Raw genomic sequence first — 8,483 nt, forward strand, 5'->3', positions numbered from 1 at the left:
AATGCAAGCATGACGCTTTGAATTGGCATTGCGTAATTCCACAGCGCTGACTTTATTTTAGAAGATCTAAACGGATGTTCCGTCCCATCATTCGTTGAGCTGATTTCGTAGATCGAAGAGATTGGCTCTTTGAGTGTTTTGTAAATGAGTAGACCCGCAGGCATTTCTTAGTGTGTAGGCGGTGTTGATTCGTTAAGGAGTGCCTATGTGGCGTTCTTATCTACAAAAATATGATAGTACGATGAATGTAAAATTGAGGAACTAAGTTTGGGACCCTTTGTCGGTCATCAGAGGACGCGAGCATTCGCCACACCTCTACATTCTACCCATACCAAATCAAAACTGTAGCTACTTTATACTGACGGGTCTCTGGGCAAGCGATCGGGCTGCAAGCCTAAACAGTCCGCGCTCGCCGCGGTTCTATCCCAGCACAGCTGCAGCTCGCTGCCGTAAACTGTGCGGACGGCGATCCGGCTCGATGGTCATGCTTCGTGCAATCAGAGCGCAACTCAGCCCAAACCGAAACATTGACTGCGATCGGTACCATGGCTTCCGTGTCGGCACTACCTTGGACTACTATAGCTACGTTCGATTTACCTGCACCTCCTGATCGGGTGTACACAAGTGCAGGGAGGTGTACTTCCGGTATGTGTATTGAGATACGACCGGAAGTGCACCGGCCTTCACTTTTCTGCACCGGTGCAGGTGGCACAGGTAAATCGAACGAAGCAATTGTGGTACATGGAATGACGTCGTGTACCGCGTGTATGCCCGAGCAGACGTGTGCAAAGGCAATAGAAGACATTCGCGTTACAGTTACGGTGCTTCCTATCTTGCCAAAGCAATAGAAGAGGGGAAAAAACGAGATCCGGACATTTTGGTGTAGGACGTCTTGGTGCACGGACATTTCGGAGCACGGTCAATCAAAATCGCGAGTTTTATATTTGTTTTGTTTCCTTTTATTTTAGCTAAAATGATTTTGTTCGCACTTTATAATTTTGTAGACTTGGACATTCATTTACGGTCACCTACTGATATACGACCTAAGTGACTTTGTTAGGCGCAGCACCATCCTGCGGGAGGGCTGGATCGTTGAACGTTATGTTTCGTTTTATCGGTATCTCTGTTCCAACCTATGCATCACATCGTGTTTACGTGTTGTGTCGATGACGGCATTCTCAGCACCTTCTGGAAAGGTGCGGGCTTTATTATTGGTAGTATGTGTAGAAAAGGACACAACAGGAACAAGCTTGAGAATGGTGAAAATTAGCGGAGACATGTAATGCGACTATTGCGTACGTTGAAAAAGAGACACCGATAAAACTTACAATAACGTCCAAATCTTCAATTCTCACGTAGGATGGCACGACGCCTAACAAAGTCACTTAGGTGGTATATCAGTAACTGACCGTAAATGAATGACCAAGTCTAGAAAATATAAAGTGGAAGCAAATTAATTTCTAGCTAAAATAGGGCTTATTACGTCTAAAGAAAAAAAAAAACAACTCGCGACCGAAATGTCCATGCACCGAAAAGTATCGAAAAGTTCCGGCACGGAAAGGTTCGTGCACCGAAAAGTCCGCACAAAAACGTCCTACATCCAAACGCCCTACACCGAAAAGTCCTAGACCCGAAAAGAACATATCGCAGGAGTAATTACGAACATGGAAAAAAAGGGGGGTGACTGTGGGTCAGAGGCCTATTATATCACCTTCTCGTCATGGGAAGGGTTGTGATAAAAGGTGATTGGAAAAAATGTCGAGCAGGGTGAGCGCCTTTAATTCAGTGCGGCGTCTCGTGTGGCTGACGTGGCAAAGAGAGTGCCTCTGGCTCCCCTGTAGATTCACGTCCCACTCTGAACCTTGTTACAGATCTGTACCAGCTTTGGGTTTGGTAGGCACGCTTGGTCGCTCTGATAGATACGGTTAATGCTAGTTTGAAATAGGGGAGCCAGGAGAAATTGATTTTTCGGAATTTAGAACTCGGGCGAACCAAGTCTAAAAGCGAGAAAAAAAAACAAAAAAACACGCTCTCATCCCGCGCTTGAAAGAACCATGCAACGTAAAGCGTAGCCGATCCTACAAGCCAAAAGGGCAAATCAGGCAGCACCAATTACGCTATATCACGAACTTAGTTGTATTTTTGGTTTTATGCTATCAACGACTTAACCAATGGAACACAGTTAAATGATTTGAGGTTAAGCCGTCTGTCTATTTATTTTGATATATCGCGTAGTACTAGAGTGTGCTCCGACTTCTGAAGAGACGTCCGTAAAACTGGCGGAACACGCGGTACTGGGCGATAACATTGCCAGTGTTGAGTTTTCGAAGACCTTTATTCGACTGCCGCTCTCCTGCACTGCTTGTGCCGAGTACAACTCAAAAGTGCCGTGCACACCGGGTTTCGCCCGGCCACCGCCCACGCGCTCGCAGCGCCCCCTGCACACCACATATTCTCCACCCCCCCTCCCTTTTTAAACAAACATACCCGGCAAGTAATTGTTTAAAAAGCTTGTCGTTTTTTTTTTTGTTTCTTACTCTTCTATAAGTTTTCGAGGCTTGCGCCGATCTCGCACGGGATACCGTCGCTCTCTGTCACTATTATCTGCATCCATGAGCGTCTCAGCATCTTGGGTTTTTACGGCTGTTCTTGGCCTTGGGACTTCGGATGATGCAGGCCAATACGCCTCTGGAAGGTATCCGTCACCTGCGGTGTCTTCAGGTGCGCTGTCTGTCAAGGCCGTGGCAGACACCTCTGCTGTCTCGTCTGAAAGGTGCTCGGAAGGTTCGTCACACCTGTCCCGGGGAGATTTGCACTTGGAAAGACACTGGGCCAGTCTGGGCAGTGGCTGTTCCTGGCTGCCACTTGTGACCACTTCTATAGTCTCTGGCATAGACGTGGTCTCCTACCGTGAACGCCCGCTCTTGCCCTGGGTGTTGCCGCTGTTGACGGTAGTGTGCATCAGCCACACAGTCTGTAACTGATGGTTTCAGGAGGTCCGGTCTGGTGCGGAGACTCCACTGTAGCATTAACTTGGCCGGAGACTCCCTTGTTGTCCGGTGCCGGGCGTTCCTGTGCGAAAGAAGAAAACGTGACAACCTTGTTCGCAGGGGATGGCTCGAAGTTGTTTTCCGCAGGTAGGTTTTCATGGTCTGAATAAATCGCTCAGCCAATTCATTTGTAGGGTGATGGTATGGTGTCCACCTGACCTGTGTGATACCGATGTTCTTTAAGAACGCTCGAAACGCCTCAGACGCGAACTGAACACGTTGTCAGAAACCATGGTTGTGGGCAAGCCAAAACGTGCGAAGCACTCTTAGGCGCACTGGATGATGACCTTCGACGTCGTAGGTTCTAAGGCAAACGCCTCTGGCAATTTGGAGTGAGCATCCACTAGGACGAGGAACATTTTTCCCATGAAAGGTCCCGCCAGATCCACATGCAGTCTCTCCCATGGATGTGTCGGCCATGCCCAAGTGTGTAGGGGAGCATGGACAGGTGGTTTCGGTGCAGCTGACACATGGTACACCCTCCGATTTCCCTTTCAATGTCTTTATCGTTCTGGGCCCCAACCATGCTTTACTCTTTCCATAAATCTGACTTAGGAGCGGGTCTCTGGATGTCGCTCGTGCAATGTCTTTACACTTAAGAGGTACATTATCGAAGGACTTATTGTAGAATGCGCACCATTCGTCGACAGCGTCGGTGTTGGGGACATCCGTTGCTTTTGGCAGTCTTGACAAGCAGTCTGCGTTGGCATTTTCCTCGGAAGACCGGTAGACGAGGGTGTAGCGGTGTGCGGCTAGCTGACAGGCCCATCTCTGAAGCCTCACTGCTGTCATCGTAGGGATCCCGGTCGTTGGGCTTAGGATTTTCTGTAAAGGAGCATGGTCAGTGATCAGCGTGAAGTGATATCCATACAAATAGTAGTGGAATCTTCTTATTCCAAATATGATAGCTAGGCCTTTTTCTAACTGAGAATAATTCTTCTCGTTCTCAGTCAGGGTCCTGGAAACAAAAGCTACTGGCCGCTTTGTTCCATCTTCAAACACATGGGACAGGACTGCCCTTACTCCATACGCCGATGCATCGCATGCCAGTATGATGGGTGGACGCGAGTCAAAATACGTAAGAACTGGTGCTGACGTCACAAGCTTTTTAAGCGAGTCAAAGGAGACCTGACAGTCTGTGCTCCATTCTTATGCTGCATTCTTCTGCAGTAGACGATTCAGTGGATACAGGGTAGTTGCCAAGTTCGGTAGAAATTTGCCATAGCAGTTAGCAAGCCCAAGGAATGAACGCCACTCTGCCTTGTTCTTTGGAGTGGGTGCATCTCGAAGTGCTGCTAATTTATCCTCCATGGTTCTTAGACCATCCCGACTGATGACATGACCGAGGTATGTAACTTCCGTATGAAAGAATTTGCACTTCTATTTCTGAAGACGCATTCCTTTTTCTTGTAATCATGTTAAGACAGCTTTTAAGTTTTCAAGATTCTCACCCTTTGTTCTGCCCGTCACCAGGATGTCGTCCAGGTAGCAGGTGGTCTGCCGCAACCCTTGTAGTACTTGATCCATAGGAATTTGAAAGATGGAGGGTTATGACGGTATGCCGAAGGGGAGACGGTTCACTTGGAACAGCCCCAACTGGGTGTTGATGATGAGGTAGTTCTGCGCTGCAGGATGCATCTCCATCTCTAGGTAGGCTTTTGAGAGGTCCAGCTTTGAGAAAACTTCCCTCCTGCTAACGTTGCAAACATCTCTTCTATCCTGGGGAGTGGATAGTTGTTGACCTCCAAGCAAGGATTGATCGTTGACTTGTAGTCGCCGCAGGTTCTTATGTCTCCATTCTTTTTGACAACCGGCACGATGGGCGATGCAAACTCGCTGCTGGCCACCGGGGTCAGGACCCCTGCCTCCTTTAACGCCATCAGTTATTTAGAGACTGCTGCCTTCAGTGCGTGAGGCACTGGTCTTGGCTTGAGGAACTTTGGAGTGTACCCACTTTTCAGCTTGAGGTGAGCTTCAGACACTTGAAGACGGCCCAGTTCGTCTGGGAACACCTGAGCAAAGTCCTTCAAACGCTTGTCGACTTGTTCCTTGCTCCCCTTTTCCAAGCACTGGACAGCCTTGATGCTAGTCCAGTCGAGCGTCAGCACTTCCAGCCAGTCACGTCCCAAAGGCGGGGGACCTTTGAAGTCCACAATCTATGGCGGCAACTTGTGAACTGGGTCGTGGTACTCCACTTCCATCTGTGCCTCCCCTAGCGGCCTCACCTATTTACCCGTAAATGCTCGAAGGACGACTCCACTTCTTCCATGTGCCAGATTAAGAAACCTTTTCTTGTACAGGTCTAGCGGGAGTACAGAGACCGCCGCCTCGGTGTCTACTTCCATCGTCAGGGGAATCCTGTTCACTTTGAGTGTTACTTGCAGAGACCTCGGACGTGTCCTCCGAAGTTCGAAGATCTCGACCTCGTTTTCTGTGTCGACGTTTAGGGTCTTGAATTTTTCCCCTTGATTTCTCCGGTCTCATGTAAGTGCTCCGCGGTGCTGAGAAGCTGCTGGCCCGGACTGCTGGCTCGGACTGCTGGCTCTTTCACACTCGTTCAAGCTGTCCGCGTCTTCGGCACCTGCGACAGTCTAAGCCTTTCCACCTGCAGTTAGTTGCTGCGTGATTCGTAAGTCCGCAGTGCTTGCATTCGGACTTGTCCCGCTCCACCTTGAGCACTTCGGCGTCCGCGCTCCGGCCATGTAAAACCTGTGCGTTCGCTGAGGCGGCTTCCATTGCCACTGCGATTCCTAGCCTCTTCTTCAACGTCATGCCAGCTTCCGACAACAGTCGCTTTTGAAAGGAGTCGCTGATGATACCGCATACCATGCGGTCGCGTAAGGCTTCGTTCAAGGTGCCGTCGAATTCACATGTCTGCGCCAACTTATTCAGTTCGGCTACAAACTCGAGGATACTTTCCTTCTCATTTCGGTTTCTTTTGTGAAAACGGAAGCGTTCCGCGATGACGAGAGGCTTCGTCGTCAGGTGCTCTCGCAATACGGCTACCAGCTCGATGTGCGACTTGCTAGCCGGGACGTCCGGAGCCACCAAACTGCGACGAAAAACTGGTCGAGTCGCTCGATGTAGGTTGGCCAGTCCGTGCCCGCTTCGTCGAATGGTTCAATTCGACCGAGGGTTGCCATGGCATCGCGGCGTCACCGGCGAGCAGTGCGGCGGGTGATTCTTCGACGGGGCTCGCGTCGATGAACGCTCGTCGACAGTTGTTTAGTTTTCGAAGACCTTTATTCAACTGCCGCTCTCCCGCACTGAAAAGCGCCGTGCGCACCGGGTTTTGCCCGGCCACCGCCCACGCGCTCGCAGCGACCTCTGGACACCACAAACAGCATTAAACGAGGCGTATGTTAGGTAGTTTCTTAACATAAAAAAACTAACCTTTAAATCAAGACTGCTGAAACTTAAATCTAAGAAATGTTTAGTCAATTTCGAGTGCTGCACCGGCATTAGGTGAGGACTCGGATCCATTCACGAAGTTCACGCTCAAGAAATGGCAATCTCCAGTGTAGTTTGGCTGGGTTTAGAAAGATGTCTATTAACTCAAGCTATATTTACTTGAAAAAATAGTTACAGCACAAAATATTTCACTATATTATTTTTATGAATATTAGTCGACGTGTATTCCAATGATAATATTGTACCGGAAAAAGTCGCACAGAGAATTGCCCCATAGGCACTTTTAATGTTTACAAACATGAACCTTTGATTGCCTCCCAAGCGACTTCCCGTCAACCCGTCTTTGCAAGCCATTAGAGCTTGTTTATGTCGCCATGCAAGGAAGCATAATGCTACATGGTCAACAATGTTTCAAATTTAGCGAATGTCTTCGGCTCCACGATTTAACGACTTGGATAAAACAATTAGGTGTACAAAAATGTTCGAGAAAATTAAGCAAATCTCGCGAGTCCTGTTGTTTCTTTTAGTCGTGTACTTGAAGAATTGGTGGTTAAACGTTGCATTGACTTTTGAAGTAGCGGCATTAAAGGGGTACTGAAGCTAAACTTAAAATTTAGAGAAAACATCCCGAGAAGAGTTGAAAAGGATGAGTTGAATTTGAAAATGATAATCACACGCTTGTATTTCAAAACCATGGCTGTATTTTTCATTTTCAATGTCTGATTCAGGCGAGCGCTTCAAAATCAGCCGTCGAAGAGCGCAGTGCATCTCGGGATATCCATCGCTCCCGCGACTTGAGCGTGACGTCAACGGTCTCGGTAGAGCAAAGCGTACGGTAGTTATGAGCTTTGACACGTGATAGCGTCAACGCGTTGCAATCTCCCTTAGTCAGGGGTGTGCAAATATTCTAGGAGTGTGCGAATATTTAATTGAATTGAAGTCTTTTTTCCTTTTGGATCAACCGAAAGAAATAAAGTTTAGAGTTTTTAATCGAATAATGATAGTTGGGATATTTTATTTGACATTCAGATTCTTAGTATTTGAGTACGAGCAATTCCCAGACCAGAATTCGAGCCTATTCAAGATCGCTATTTATTGTTAAATAGTCATCACATGCCCTTGTTCGATATAAATCAATCCTGCATTCCAAAGCTTTGACGAACAGATTATTTGCACGAGCAATACATGGTTTCGTTAGTTTCTAGAATGAAGTAGTCATGCTTTAAATGTTCTAGACGCTCTCAATGAAAATTCATTAACCATGCAGATCGCAATTTTAAATTTAAGAATCTTTTGTCACATATATCCGGCTCTGTGCTATTTAAATAAACCTTTTCTCAATTGTTACCTTTGTAACATAACAATTTATTATCAAACCACAAATGGCATCGCTAATTGAACCAACAATTTCTGCTAGCGCCTCACTCCCCACGGCTTCGAGCGAGGCGCCAGGACTAGGTAGTGCTAGGTCAGACTTGTGTCCAGTCTTGTACACATTACTTAAAAAATACTTCATGACAATGATGACTACTCTCGGGTTAAAATTCTTCAATTATAATACTGGAAACGAAAAAGCACTCGTGGGTTAATTGAAAAAGTAAGCTTTGCTTTTTCCATTACTAATACGCTTTATGTTGATTTTAATTGCTACATAGAGGAACTCTCTATAAAAATAATCAAAATAAACGAATGTAGGAGGTAGAGGTTTCCTCCTTGTGGCACGACATATGTGGACAGAGGGCTGTTTGATTGTAAAGATGGACTGAACGTGGTACCGAAGGTGTCTGCACTACTTCGCGGTTTTTTCGCGTTCACGTTGTAACAAAAAAAAAAAATCTGACGACCCCAAGTGTCGGTGAATTCAACACAAAGCGCTTATCGCACAAGCAGTCGTGATCCAGCGGCGTCTGGTTTTCTCTTTCGCTGCAGTTATTCATATTCTCGGACAAACCGAGCTTGCAGAAGTCACATGAAAACTGAACCTTACACTTTTCTCAGCACTTTTTGCACAACCCCAGTCGC

This window comes from Ixodes scapularis, unplaced genomic scaffold, assembly GCF_016920785.2.
Source record: "Ixodes scapularis isolate PalLabHiFi unplaced genomic scaffold, ASM1692078v2 PGA_scaffold6__148_contigs__length_123643588, whole genome shotgun sequence".
Taxonomy (NCBI): domain Eukaryota; kingdom Metazoa; phylum Arthropoda; class Arachnida; order Ixodida; family Ixodidae; genus Ixodes; species Ixodes scapularis.